Source organism: Dendrobates tinctorius, unplaced genomic scaffold (assembly GCF_039654945.1).
Source record: "Dendrobates tinctorius isolate UK_male_01 unplaced genomic scaffold, ASM3965494v1 ptg000196l, whole genome shotgun sequence".
Lineage (NCBI taxonomy): Eukaryota > Metazoa > Chordata > Amphibia > Anura > Dendrobatidae > Dendrobates > Dendrobates tinctorius.
Window position 1 is genome coordinate 26,402,621 of NW_027361863.1, and position 16,869 is coordinate 26,419,489.

Consider the following 16,869-nt stretch of genomic DNA (forward strand, 5'->3'; position numbering starts at 1 on the left):
AACACATCCAGTCCACATGAATGATGCCGCACATCCAGTTCACATGAATGATGCCACACATCCAGTCCACAAGAATGATGCCACACATCCAGTCCACATGAATGATGCCACACATCCAGTCCACATGAATGATGCCACACATCCAGTTCACATGAATGATGCCGCACATCCAGTCCACATGAATGATGCCGCACATCCAGTCCACATGAATGATGCCACACATCCAGTCCACATGAATGATGCCGCACATCCAGTCCACATGAATGATGCCACACATCCAGTATACATGAATGATGCCGCACATCCAGTCCACATGAATGATGCCGCACATCCAGTCCACATGAATGATGCCGCACATCCAGTTCACATGAATGATGCCGCACATCCAGTCCACATGAATGATGCCACACATCCAGTCCACATGAATGATGCCACACATCCAGTATACATGAATGATGCCACACATCCAGTCCACATGAATGATGCCGCACATCCAGTCCACAAGAAGGATGCTGCACAACCAGTCCACATGAATGATGCCGCATATCCAGTCCACAAGAATGATGCCGCACATCCAGTCTACAAGAATGATGCCGCACATCCAGTCCACATGAATGATGCTGCACATCCAGTCCACATGAATGATGCCACACATCCAGTCCACATGAATGATACCACACATCCAGTCCACATGAATGATGCCACACATCCAGTCCACATGAATGATACCACACATCCAGTCCACATGAATGATACCACACATCCAGTCCACATGAATGATGACACACATCCAGTCCACATGAATGATGCCGCACATCCAGTCCACATGAATGATGACACACATCCAGTCCACATGAATGATGCCACACATCCAGTCCACATAAATGATGCCGCACATCCAGTTCACAAGAATGATGCCACACATCCAGTCCACATGAATGATGCCACACATCCAGTCCACATGAATGATGCCGCACATCCAGTCCACATGAATGATGCCGCACATCCAGTACACATGAATGATGCCACACATCCAGTACACATGAATGATGCCGCACATCCAGTCCACATGAATGATGCCGCACATCCAGTCCACATGAATGATGCCACACATCCAGTATACATGAATGATGCCACACATCCAGTCCACATGAATGATGCCACACATCCAGTATACATGAATGATGCCGCACATCCAGTCCACAAGAAGGATGCTGCACAACCAGTCCACATGAATGATGCCGCACATCCAGTATACATGAATGATGCCACACATCCAGTATACATGAATGATGCCACACATCCAGTCCACATGAATGATGCCACACATCCAGTATACATGAATGATGCCGCACATCCAGTCCACAAGAATGATGCCACACATCCAGTCCACATGAATGATGCCACACATCCAGTATACATGAATGATGCCACACATCCAGTCCACATGAATGATGCCACACATCCAGTATACATAAATGATGCTGCACAACCAGTCCACATGAATGATGCCGCACATCCAGTCCACAAGAATGATGCCGCACATCCAGTCTACAAGAATGATGCCGCACATCCAGTCCACATGAATGATGCTGCACATCCAGTCCACATGAATGATGCCGCACATCCAGTCCACATGAATGATGACACACATCCAGTCCACATGAATGATGCCGCACATCCAGTCCACATGAATGATGACACACATCCAGTCCACATGAATGATGCCGCACATCCAGTCTACAAGAATGATGCCGCACATCCAGTCCACATGAATGATGCTGCACATCCAGTCCACATGAATGATGCCGCACATCCAGTCCACATGAATGATGACACACATCCAGTCCACATGAATGATGCTGCACATCCAGTCCACATGAATGATGACACACATCCAGTCCACATGAATGATGCCGCACATCCAGTCCACCTGAATGATGCCGCACATCCAGTCCACATGAATGATGCCTCACATCCAGTCCACATGAATGATGCCGCACATCCAGTCCACATGAATGATGCCACACATCCAGTCCACATGAATGATGCCACACATCCAGTCCACATGAATGATGCCGCACATCCAGTCCACATGAATGATGCCACACATCCAGTCCACATAAATGATGCTGCACAACCAGTCCACATGAATGATGCCGCATATCCAGTATACATGAATGATGCCGCACATCCAGTCCACAAGAAGGATGCTGCACAACCAGTCCACATGAATGATGCCGCATATCCAGTCCACAAGAATGATGCCGCACATCCAGTCTACAAGAATGATGCCGCACATCCAGTCCACATGAATGATGCTGCACATCCAGTCCACATGAATGATGCCACACATCCAGTCCACATGAATGATGCCGCACATCCAGTCCACATGAATGATGCCACACATCCAGTTCACATGAATGATGCTGCACAACCAGTCCACATGAATGATGCCACACATCCAGTACACATGAATGATGCCGCATATCCAGTATACATTAATGATGCCGCACATCCAGTCCACAAGAAGGATGCTGCACAACCAGTCCACATGAATGATGCCGCATATCCAGTCCACAAGAATGATGCCGCACATCCAGTCCACATGAATGATGCTGCACATCCAGTCCACATGAATGATGCCGCACATCCAGTCCACATGAATGATGCCGCACATCCAGTCCACCTGAATGATGCCGCACATCCAGTCCACATGAATGATTCCTCACATCCAGTCCACATGAATGATGCCGCACATCCAGTCCACATGAATGATGCCACACATCCAGTCCACATGAATGATGCCGCACATCCAGTTCACATGAATGATGCCGCACATCCAGTCCACATGAATGATGCCGCACATCCAGTCCACATGAATGATGCCGCACATCCAGTCCACAAGAATGATGCCGCACATCCAGTCCACAAGAATGATGCCGCACATCCAGTCCACATGAATGATGCCCCACATCCAGTCCACATGAATGATGCCACACATCCAGTTCACATGAATGATGCCACACATCCAGTCCACATGAATGATGCCACACATCCAGTCCACATGAATGATGCCGCACATCCAGTCCACATGAATGATGCCTCACATCCAGTTCACATGAATGATGCCACACATCCAGTCCACATGAATGATGCCACACATCCAGTCCACAAGAATGATGCCGCACATCCAGTCCACATGAATGATGCCACACATCCAGTCCACATGAATGATGCCACACATCCAGTCCACATGAATGATGCCACACATCCAGTCCACAAGAATGATGCCGCACATCCAGTCCACAAGAATGATGCCACACATCCAGTTCACATGAATGATGACACACATCCAGTCCACAAGAATGATGCCGCACATCCAGTCCACATGAATGATGCCACACATCCAGTCCACATGAATGATACCACACATCCAGTCCACATGAATGATACCACACATCCAGTCCACATGAATGATGCCACACATCCAGTCCACATGAATGATGCCGCACATCCAGTCCACATGAATGATGCCGCACATCCAGTCCACATGAATGATGCCGCACATCCAGTCCACATGAATGATGCCGCACATCCAGTTCACATGAATGATGCCGCACATCCAGTCCACATGAATGATGCCGCACATCCAGTCCACATGAATGATGCCACACATCCAGTCCACAAGAAGGATGCTGCACAACCAGTCCACATGAATGATGCCGCATCTGTGCTGATAACGAGCCATCAACATGAAGTGACAGCACAATACATCAGAGCTGGGGCTAGAAGGATTGGGATTAAGGGTATGGCTGGGTTAGAGCTGAGGCTAGGGGGTGGAATCAGGACGGGGTTACATCTACTAGGGTGAAGGTTAAGGCCAGAATTACAGCTAGGATTACAGCTTCTAGGGTCAGTATTGGGGTTAAGGCTTGTTACAAGTTTTATTCTTCAGGACAAAGACTGTGGATTCTTCACTTGATGGATGGCTCAGATTATTGGGCACAATTATGTGCCAGGGTTATGAGAAATGGACGAGAGGTAGGACTAGGATTACAATGGTTATGGTAGGGTCTAGGATTAGGATTATATTTCAAGATGAAGGTCAGGATTAGGGTCACAGTACAGAACCACCGGATACAATGTGACAATTAACACATCCAGTCCACATGAATGATGCCGCACATCCAGTTCACATGAATGATGCCGCACATCCAGTTCACATGAATGATGCCACACATCCAGTCCACATGAATGATGCCACACATCCAGTCCACATGAATGATGCCACACATCCAGTTCACATGAATGATGCCGCACATCCAGTTCACATGAATGATGCCACACATCCAGTTCACATGAATGATGCCACACATCCAGTCCACATGAATGATGCCACACATCCAGATCACATGAATGATGCCACACATCCAGTCCACATGAATGATGCCACACATCCAGTCCACATGAATGATGCCGCACATCCAGCCCACATGAATGATGCCGCACATCCAGTTCACATGAATGATGCCACACATCCAGTCCACATGAATGATGCCACACATCCAGTCCACAAGAATGATGCCACACATCCAGTCCACATGAATGATGACACACATCCAGTTCACATGAATGATGCCGCACATCCAGTCCACATGAATGATGCCACACATCCAATCCACATGAATGATGCCGCACATCCAGTTCACATGAATGATGCCGCACATCCAGTCCACATGAATGATGCCACACATCCAGTCCACATGAATGATGCCACACATCCAGTATACATGAATGATGCCACACATCCAGTCCACATGAATGATGCCACACATCCAGTATACATGAATGATGCCGCACATCCAGTCCACAAGAAGGATGCTGCACAACCAGTCCACATGAATGATGCCGCATATCCAGTCCACAAGAATGATGCTGCACATCCAGTCTACAAGAATGATGCCGCACATCCAGTCCACATGAATGATGCTGCACATCCAGTCCACATGAATGATGCCGCACATCCAGTCCACATGAATGATGCCGCACATCCAGGCCACCTGAATGATGCCGCACATCCAGTCCACATGAATGATGCCTCACATCCAGTCCACATGAATGATGCCGCACATCCAGTCCACATGAATGATGCCACACATCCAGTCCACATGAATGATGCCGCACATCCAGTTCACATGAATGATGCCGCACATCCAGTCCACATGAATGATGCTGCACATCCAGTCCACATCAATTATGCCGCACATCCAGTCCACAAGAATGATGCCGCACATCCAGTCCACAAGAATGATGCCGCACATCCAGTCCACATGAATGATGCCACACATCCAGTCCACATGAATGATGCCACACATCCAGTTCACATGAATGATGCCACACATCCAGTCCACATGAATGATGCCACACATCCAGTCCACATGAATGATGCCGCACATCCAGTCCACATGAATGATGCCACACATCCAGTTCACATGAATGATGCCACACATCCAGTCCACATGAATGATGCCACACATCCAGTCCACAAGAATGATGCCGCACATCCAGTCCACATGAATGATGCCACACATCCAGTCCACATGAATGATGCCACACATCCAGTCCACAAGAATGATGCCGCACATCCAGTCCACAAGAATGATGCCACACATCCAGTTCACATGAATGATGCCACACATTCAGTCCACAAGAATGATGCCGCACATCCAGTCCACATGAATGATGCCACACATCCAGTCCACATGAATGATACCACACATCCAGTCCACATGAATGATGCCACACATCCAGTCCACATGAATGATGCCGCACATCCAGTCCACATGAATGATGCCGCACATCCAGTCCACATGAATGATGCCGCACATCCAGTTCACATGAATGATGCCGCACATCCAGTCCACATGAATGATGCCGCACATCCAGTCCACATGAATGATGCCACACATCCAGTCCACAAGAAGGATGCTGCACAACCAGTCCACATGAATGATGCCGCATCTGTGCTGATAACGAGCCATCAACATGAAGTGACATCACAATACATCAGAGCTGGGGCTAGAAGGATTGGGATTAAGGGTATGGCTGTGTTAGAGCTGAGGCTAGGGGGTGGAATCAGGACGGGGTTACACCTACTAGGGTGAAGGTTAAGGCCAGAATTACAGCTAGGATTACAGCTTCTTGGGTCAGTATTGGGGTTAAGGCTTGTTACAAGTTTTATTCTTCAGGACAAAGACTGTGGATTCTTCACTTGATGGATGGCTCAGATTATTGGGCACAATTATGTGCCAGGGTTATGAGAAATGGACGAGAGGTAGGACTAGGATTACAATGGTTATGGTAGGGTCTAGGATTAGGATTATATTTCAAGATGAAGGTCAGGATTAGGGTCACAGTACAGAACCACCGGATACAATGTGACAATTAACACATCCAGTCCACATGAATGATGCCGCACATCCAGTTCACATGAATGATGCCGCACATCCAGTTCACATGAATGATGCCACACATCCAGTCCACATGAATGATGCCACACATCCAGTCCACAAGAATGATGCCACACATCCAGTCCACATGAATGATGCCGCACATCCAGTCCACATGAATGATGCCGCACATCCAGTCCACATGAATGATGCCGCACATCCAGTTCACATGAATGATGCCGCACATCCAGTCCACATGAATGATGCCACACATCCAGTCCACATGAATGATGCCACACATCCAGTATACATGAATGATGCCACACATCCAGTCCACATGAATGATGCCACACATCCAGTATACATGAATGATGCCGCACATCCAGTCCACAAGAAGTATGCTGCACAACCAGTCCACATGAATGATGCCGCATATCCAGTCCACAAGAATGATGCCGCACATCCAGTCTACAAGAATGATGCCGCACATCCAGTCCACATGAATGATGCTGCACATCAAGTCCACATGAATGATGCCGCACATCCAGTCCACATGAATGATGCCGCACATCCAGTCCACCTGAATGATGCCTCACATCCAGTCCACATGAATTATGCCGCACATCCAGTCCACATGAATGATGCCACACATCCAGTCCACATGAATGATGCCACACATCCAGTCCACATGAATGATGCCACACATCCAGTCCACATAAATGATGCCACAAATCCAGTCCACATGAATGATGCCACACATCCAGTCCACATGAATGATGCCACACATCCAGTCCACATGAATGATGCCACACATCCAGTCCACATGAATGATGCCACACATCCAGTCCACATGAATGATGCCACACATCCAGTCCACATAAATGATGCCGCACATCCAGTCCACATGAATTATGCCGCACATCCAGTCCACATGAATGATGCCACACATCCAGTCCACATGAATGATGCCACACATCCAGTCCACATGAATGATGCCACACATCCAGTCCACATGAATGATACCACACATCCAGTCCACATGAATGATGCCACACATCCAGTCCACATAAATGATGCCACACATCCAGTCCACATGAATGATGCCACACATCCAGTACACATGAATGATGCCGCACATCCAGTTCACATGAATGATGCCGCACATCCAGTCCACATGAATGATGCCACACATCCAGTCCACATAAATGATGCCACACATCCAGTCCACATGAATGATGCCACACATCCAGTACACATGAATGATGCCGCACATCCAGTTCACATGAATGATGCCGCACATCCAGTTCACATGAATGATGCCACACATCCAGTCCACATGAATGATGCCACACATCCAGTACACATGAATGATGCCGCACATCCAGTCCACATGAATGATGCCACACATCCAGTCCACATAAATGATGCCGCACATCCAGTTCACATGAATGATGCCGCACATCCAGTACACATGAATGATGCCACACATCCAGTCCACATAAATGATGCCGCACATCCAGTCCACATGAATGATGCCACACATCCAGTCCACATAAATGATGCCACACATCCAGTCCACATGAATGATGCCACACATCCAGTACACATGAATGATGCCGCACATCCAGTTCACATGAATGATGCCACACATCCAGTCCACATGAATGATGCCACACATCCAGTCCACATGAATGATGCCACACATCCAGTCCACATAAATGATGCCACACATCCAGTCCACATGAATGATGCCACACATCCAGTACACATGAATGATGCCACACATCCAGTCCACATGAATGATGGCGCACATCCAGTACACATGAATGATGCCACACATCCAGTCCACATAAATGATGCCGCACATCCAGTCCACATGAATGATGCCACACATCCAGTCCACATGAATGATGCCGCACATCCAGTACACATGAATGATGCCGCACATCCAGTCCACATGAATGATGCCGCACATCCAGTCCACATAAATGATGCCACACATCCAGTACACATGAATGATGCCGCACATCCAGTCCACATGAATGATGCCACACATCCAGTCCACATGAATGATGCCACACATCCAGTCCACATGAATGATGCCACACATCCAGTCAACATGAATGTTGCCGCACATCCAGTCCACATGAATGATGCCGCACATCCAGTCCACATGAATGATGCCACACATCCAGTCCACATGAATGATGCCGCACATCCAGTCCACATGAATGATGCCGCACATCCAGTCCACATGAATGATGCCACACATCCAGTCCACATGAATGATGCCACACATCCAGTCCACATGAATGATGCCGCACATCCAGTCCACATGAATGATGCCGCACATCCAGTTCACATGAATGATGCCACACATCCAGTCCACATGAATGATGCCACACATCCAGTACACATGAATGATGCCGCACATCCAGTCCACATGAATGATGCCACACATCCAGTCCACATGAATGATGCCGCACATCCAGTTCACATGAATGATGCCGCACATCCAGTCCACATGAATGATGCCGCACATCCAGTCCACATGAATGATGCCACACATCCAGTCCACATGAATGATGCCACACATCCAGTCCACATGAATGATGCCGCACATCCAGTCCACATGAATGATGCCGCACATCCAGTTCACATGAATGATGCCACACATCCAGTCCACATGAATGATGCCACACATCCAGTACACATGAATGATGCCGCACATCCAGTCCACATGAATGATGCCACACATCCAGTCCACATGAATGATGCCGCACATCCAGTTCACATGAATGATGCCGCACATCCAGTCCACATGAATGATGCTGCACAACCAGTCCACATGAATGATGCCGCATCTGTGCTGATAACGAGCCATCAACATGAAGTGACATCACAATACATCAGAGCTGGGGCTAGAAGGATTGGGATTAAGGGTATGGCTGTGTTAGAGCTGAGGCTAGGGGGTGGAATCAGGACGGGGTTACACCTACTAGGGTGAAGGTTAAGGCCAGAATTACAGCTAGGATTACAGCTTCTCGGGTCAGTATTGGGGTTAAGGCTTGTTACAAGTTTTATTCTTCAGGACAAAGACTGTGGATTCTTCACATGAATGATGCCACACATCCAGTCCACATAAATGATGCCACACATCCAGTCCACATGAATGATGCCACACATCCAGTACACATGAATGATGCCGCACATCCAGTCCACATGAATGATGGCGCACATCCAGTACACATGAATGATGCCACACATCCAGTCCACATGAATGATGCCACACATCCAGTACACATGAATGATGCCGCACATCCAGTCCACATGAATGATGCCACACATCCAGTCCACATGAATGATGCCGCACATCCAGTTCACATGAATGATGCCGCACATCCAGTCCACATGAATGATGCTGCACAACCAGTCCACATGAATGATGCCGCATCTGTGCTGATAACGAGCCATCAACATGAAGTGACATCACAATACATCAGAGCTGGGGCTAGAAGGATTGGGATTAAGGGTATGGCTGTGTTAGAGCTGAGGCTAGGGGGTGGAATCAGGACGGGGTTACACCTACTAGGGTGAAGGTTAAGGCCAGAATTACAGCTAGGATTACAGCTTCTCGGGTCAGTATTGGGGTTAAGGCTTGTTACAAGTTTTATTCTTCAGGACAAAGACTGTGGATTCTTCACATGAATGATGCCACACATCCAGTCCACATAAATGATGCCACACATCCAGTCCACATGAATGATGCCACACATCCAGTCCACATAAATGATGCCGCACATCCAGTCCACATGAATGATGGCGCACATCCAGTACACATGAATGATGCCACACATCCAGTCCACATAAATGATGCCGCACATCCAGTCCACATGAATGATGCCACACATCCAGTCCACATAAATGATGCCACACATCCAGTCCACATGAATGATGCCACACATCCAGTACACATGAATGATGCCGCACATCCAGTTCACATGAATGATGCCGCACATCCAGTTCACATGAATGATGCCACACATCCAGTCCACATGAATGATGCCGCACATCCAGTACACATGAATGATGCCGCACATCCAGTCCACATGAATGATGCCACACATCCAGTCCACATAAATGATGCCACACATCCAGTACACATGAATGATGCCGCACATCCAGTCCACATGAATGATGCCACACATCCAGTCCACATGAATGATGCCACACATCCAGTCCACATGAATGATGCCACACATCCAGTCAACATGAATGTTGCCGCACATCCAGTCCACATGAATGATGCCGCACATCCAGTCCACATGAATGATGCCACACATCCAGTCCACATGAATGATGCCGCACATCCAGTCCACATGAATGATGCCGCACATCCAGTCCACATGAATGATGCCGCACATCCAGTCCACATGAATGATGCCACACATCCAGTCCACATGAATGATGCCGCACATCCAGTCCACATGAATGATGCCGCACATCCAGTTCACATGAATGATGCCACACATCCAGTCCACATGAATGATGCCACACATCCAGTACACATGAATGATGCCGCACATCCAGTACACATGAATGATGCCGCACATCCAGTTCACATGAATGATGCCGCACATCCAGTTCACATGAATGATGCCGCACATCCAGTACACATGAATGATGCCGCACATCCAGTCCACAAGAATGATGCCATACATCCTGTCCACATGAATGATGCCACACATCCAGTCCACATGAATGATGCCACACATCCAGTCCACATGAATGATGCCGCACATCCAGTCCACATGAATGATGCCACACATCCAGTTCACATGAATGATGCCACACATCCAGTCCACATGAATGATGCCGCACATCCAGTCCACATGAATGATGCCACACATCCAGTACACATGAATGATGCCGCACATCCAGTACACATGAATGATGCCGCACATCCAGTTCACATGAATGATGCCGCACATCCAGTTCACATGAATGATGCCGCACATCCAGTACACATGAATGATGCCGCACATCCAGTCCACAAGAATGATGCCACACATCCAGTCCACATGAATGATGCCACACATCCAGTCCACATGAATGATGCCGCACATCCAGTCCACATGAATGATGCCGCACATCCAGTTCACATGAATGATGCCACACATCCAGTCCACATGAATGATGCCACACATCCAGTCCACATGAATGATGCCGCACATCCAGTCCACATGAATGATGCCACACATCCAGTCCACATGAATGATACCACACATCCAGTCCACATGAATGATGTCGCACATCCAGTCCACATGAATGATACCACACATCCAGTCCACATGAATGATGCCACACATCCAGTCCACATGAATGATGCCACACATCCAGTCCACATGAATGATGCCACACATCCAGTCCACATGAATGATACCACACATCCAATCCACATGAATGATGCCGCACATCCAGTCCACATGAATGATACCACACATCCAGTCCACATGAATGATGCCGCACATCCAGTCCACAAGAATGATGCCACACATCCAGTCCACATGAATGATACCACACATCCAGTCCACATGAATGATGCCACACATCCAGTCCACATGAATGATACCACACATCCAGTCCACATGAATGATGCCACACATCCAGTCCACATGAATGATACCACACATCCAGTCCACATGAATGATGCCACACATCCAGTCCACATGAATGATACCACACATCCAGTCCACATGAATGATGCCACACATCCAGTCCACATGAATGATGCCGCACATCCAGTCCACATGAATGATTCCGCACATCCAGTCCACATGAATGATGCCACACATCCAGTCCACATGAATGATACCACACATCTAGTCCACATGAATGATGCCACACATCCAGTCCACATGAATGATGCCGCACATCCAGTCCACATGAATGATGCCACACATCCAGTCCACATGAATGATACCACACATCCAGTCCACATGAATGATACCACACATCCAGTCCACATGAATGATACCACACATCCAGTCCACATGAATGATGCCACACATCCAGTCCACATGAATGATGCCGCACATCCAGTCCACATGAATGATTCCGCACATCCAGTCCACATGAATGATGCCACACATCCAGTCCACATGAATGATACCACACATCTAGTCCACATGAATGATGCCACACATCCAGTCCACATGAATGATGCCGCACATCCAGTCCACATGAATGATGCCACACATCCAGTCCACATGAATGATGCCACACATCCAGTCCACATGAATGATACCACACATCCAGTCCACATGAATGATGCCGCACATCCAGTCCACATGAATGATTCCACACAGCCACCAAATAAAGTTGCCCGTTTTGCAAAATATATAAAAAAAATGTGCTCAAATATTTCACATAGAACTTGGGAGTAAACAGTTTAACTTTTTGAAAAAGTTGCAGTTGATAAATCAGCCCACTGCGGTAAACTTAAAAAACACATAAAATAGATTTAAGAAAAGGTTCAAATGTAAACAAAAGGGTGGAAAATCACAAAATCTCCAAAAACACAGGCGTAAAAGCAATAATGCTTCGGGCTCATAGTCTCCGGGTATTACTTCTGTAAAATAACCGGTCACCTAAACGTCTGATGTGAGTAGGTGCCACCACCAGGATCTGCAGCTGTGAACTCCCATAGAAGTGAATGGAGAGAGTTTTCCTGGTCGGGAACCTCTCTGCTTTCAGCCGTGTCACACAGGACCCCCTGACTGCACGATGGTGGGATCCGCATTATCAGACATTTCTGCCATACATGTGGATGTTACAATAATCTGCCAATCTTACAGGCGGGGTTGTGTCATCTCAAGGGCATTAGGGGGCGCGAGGCATCTGGGCGGTGTATAGGCGAAGTTTTGCATTTACTGTTCTTTCTGGCACAGTTCATACTGGGAAAATGGACATCACAGAGGATCAGTCTGAACTTCGGACCCTCCAATATGAGTCAGACGGGGCATCATCCGCTAACAATGACTCACTCCGCCTGTCCTGGAGTGACTGGCAGCCATTGACAAGTGCCGATCACTAACATCAGGGAGACTGAATGGGGCTTTGTGCAGCTGTCAGTAAATTTACTTAATGCAGCCGTCAGATCTGCGATTCCTAATCACAAGCTGAACCAGCGAAAAAGAAAAACTTCACGGAAGTGAACTTATAGTGGCTCTCAGCATTTATAAAACTCAGAAAAGCGTGGCGCATCAGGGTATTAAAGAACGAACGCCAGAGACCCCCGCAGTGCTCCGATTAACACAGACACGCACACAAAGCGCTCAGTGCAAGAACATGTCAGCAGCATGCGATGAATTATTCATTCAGAACAGTAGGTGGCACTGCCTCGCTCTGAATAACCGCGGAATACGGTGAGATCTGGGGGAGAAGCACAACTTATACCATGACACGCTGGAGATGCCCAGGTTATAGCAGCTGTACATATATAATTACATACAGGAGATGCCCAGGTTATACCAGCTGTACATATATAATTACATACAGGAGATGCCCAGGTTATACCGGCTGTACATATATAGCTATATACAGGAGATGCCCAGGTTATAGCAGCTGTACATATATAATTACATACAGGAGATGCCCGAGTTATACCAGCTGTACATATATAACTATATACAGGAGATGCCCGGGTTATACCAGCTGTACATATATAATTATATACAGGAGAAGCCCAGGTTATAGCAGCTGTACATATATAATTACATACAGGAGATGCCCAGGTTATACCAGCTGTACATATATAATTTTATACAGGAGATGCCCAGGTTATACCAGCTGTACATATATAATTATATACAGGAGATGCCCAGGTTATACCAGCTGTACATATATAATTATATACAGGAGATACCCATGTTATACCAGATGTACATATATAATTATATACAGGAGATGCCCAGGTTATACCAGCTGTACTTATATAATTACATACAGGAGATGCCCAGGTTATACCAGCTGTACATATATAACTATATACAGGAGATGCCCAGGTTATAGCAGCTGTACATATATAATTACATACAGGAGATGCCCAGGTTATACCAGCTGTACATATATAATTATAGACAGGAGATGCCCAGGTTATACCAGCTGTACATATATAATTATATACAGGAGATGCCCAGGTTATACCAGCTGTACATATATAATTATATACAGGAGATACCCATGTTATACCAGATGTACATATATAATTATATACAGGAGATGCCCAGGTTATACCAGCTGTACATATATAACTATATACAGGAGATGCCTGGGTTATACCAGCTGTACATATATAATTATATACAGGAGATGCCCAGGTTATACCAGCTGTACATATATAATTATATACAGGACATGCTCAGGTTATACCGGCTGTACATATATAATTATATAGAGGAGATACCCAGGTTATACCAGCTGTACATATATAATTATATACAGGAGATGTCCAGGTTATAGCAGCTGTACATATATAATTATATACAGGAGATACCCAGGTTATAGCAGCTGTACATATATAACTATATACAGGAGATACCCAGGTTATACCAGCTGTACATATATAATTATATACAGGAGATGCCCAGGTTATAGCAGCTGTACATATGTAATTATATACAGGAGATGTCCAGGTTATACCAGCTGTACATATATAATTATATACAGGAGATGCCCAGGTTATAGCAGTTGTACATATATAACTATATACAGGAGATACCCAGGTTATACCAGCTGTACATATATAATTATATACAGGAGATACCCAGGTTATAGCAGCTGTACATATATAATTATATACAGGAGATACCCAGGTTATAGCAGCTGTACATATATAATTATATACAGGAGATGCCCAGGTTATAGCAGCTGTACATATGTAATTATATACAGGAGATGTCCAGGTTATAGCAGCTGTACATATATAATTATATACAGGAGATACCCAGGTTATAGCAGCTGTACATATATAATTATATACAGGAGATGCCCAGGTTATAGCAGCTGTACATATGTAATTATATACAGGAGATGCCCAGGTTATAGCAGCTGTACATATATAACTATATACAGGAGATACCCAGGTTATACCAGCTGTACATATATAATTATATACAGGAGATACCCAGGTTATAGCAGCTGTACATATATAATTATATACAGGAGATACCCAGGTTATAGCAGCTGTACATATATAATTATATACAGGAGATGCCCAGGTTATAGCAGCTGTACATATGTAATTATATACAGGAGATGTCCAGGTTATAGCAGCTGTACATATATAATTATATACAGGAGATACCCAGGTTATAGCAGCTGTACATATATAATTATATACAGGAGATGCCCAGGTTATAGCAGCTGTACATATATAATTATATACAGGAGATACCCAGGTTATAGCAGCTGTACATATGTAATTATATACAGGAGATACCCAGGTTATAGCAGCTGTACATATATAATTATATACAGGAGATGCCCAGGTTATAGCAGCTGTACATATGTAATTATATACAGGAGATGTCCAGGTTATACCAGCTGTACATATATAATTTTATACAGGAGATGCCCAGGTTATACCAGCTGTACATATATAATTGTATACTGGAGATGCCCAGGTTATACCAGCCGTACATATATAATTATGCACAGGAGATGCCCAGGTTATACCAGCCGTACATATATAATTATATACAGGAGATGTCCAGGTTATACCAACTGTACATATATAATTATATACAGGAGATGCCCAGGTTATACCAGCCGTACATATATAATTATGCACAGGAGATGCCCAGGTTATACCAGCTGTAGTAGAGCAGCCCGGGTTATTCCAGCATGCTCTATTTCACTACATACATCCAGATCATTTTTTACAGCCGGAGTGGGGAACCTCAGGTCCATAGGCCGTTCCCGGCCCTTAATGGCCTTTTTCTCCAGGGACCGTGGTACTTGGGCTGGTAGCTGTACTCTGACGGCCGCTGGCCCATTAATTTCCTCTGTGAACAGTATTCACTATTGAACTCTGAGGCGCGTGCAGTGAAACACTACGTCCTTACACCAGCGTCCGGACCACTTTCTTGAAAACCTAAGAATATTAGGACCTGGAGGCCTTTTCCCATGAGGATAAGGCTGAGATTCCTCAGGAACACTGCCAGAAGGCCGTGTCTGACTATCCATCACACCTACAGCAGGTTATAACAGCCAGAGGGGCTCTACTAGGCACTAAGACACGGGTCATGAAGGGGTGAATAATTTCGCTGTAGTCAGAGAAGTGGCATTTTGTGCTCAGTTCATAGACACCACTTGTTGTATTCGCCATGTTCGGCTTCGTCTTCGCTTCTTGTTT

The 16,869-nt window shown here is 46.1% G+C and overlaps 1 protein-coding gene across 10 annotated transcripts in view; it reads right to left on the minus strand.

Annotated features, from left to right (window-relative positions):
* SORCS1 (sortilin related VPS10 domain containing receptor 1) overlaps positions 1-16,869 on the minus strand; it is a 955,194-nt gene that overhangs the window by 109,071 nt on the left and 829,254 nt on the right. The gene's annotated exons all lie outside the window — the stretch shown is intronic.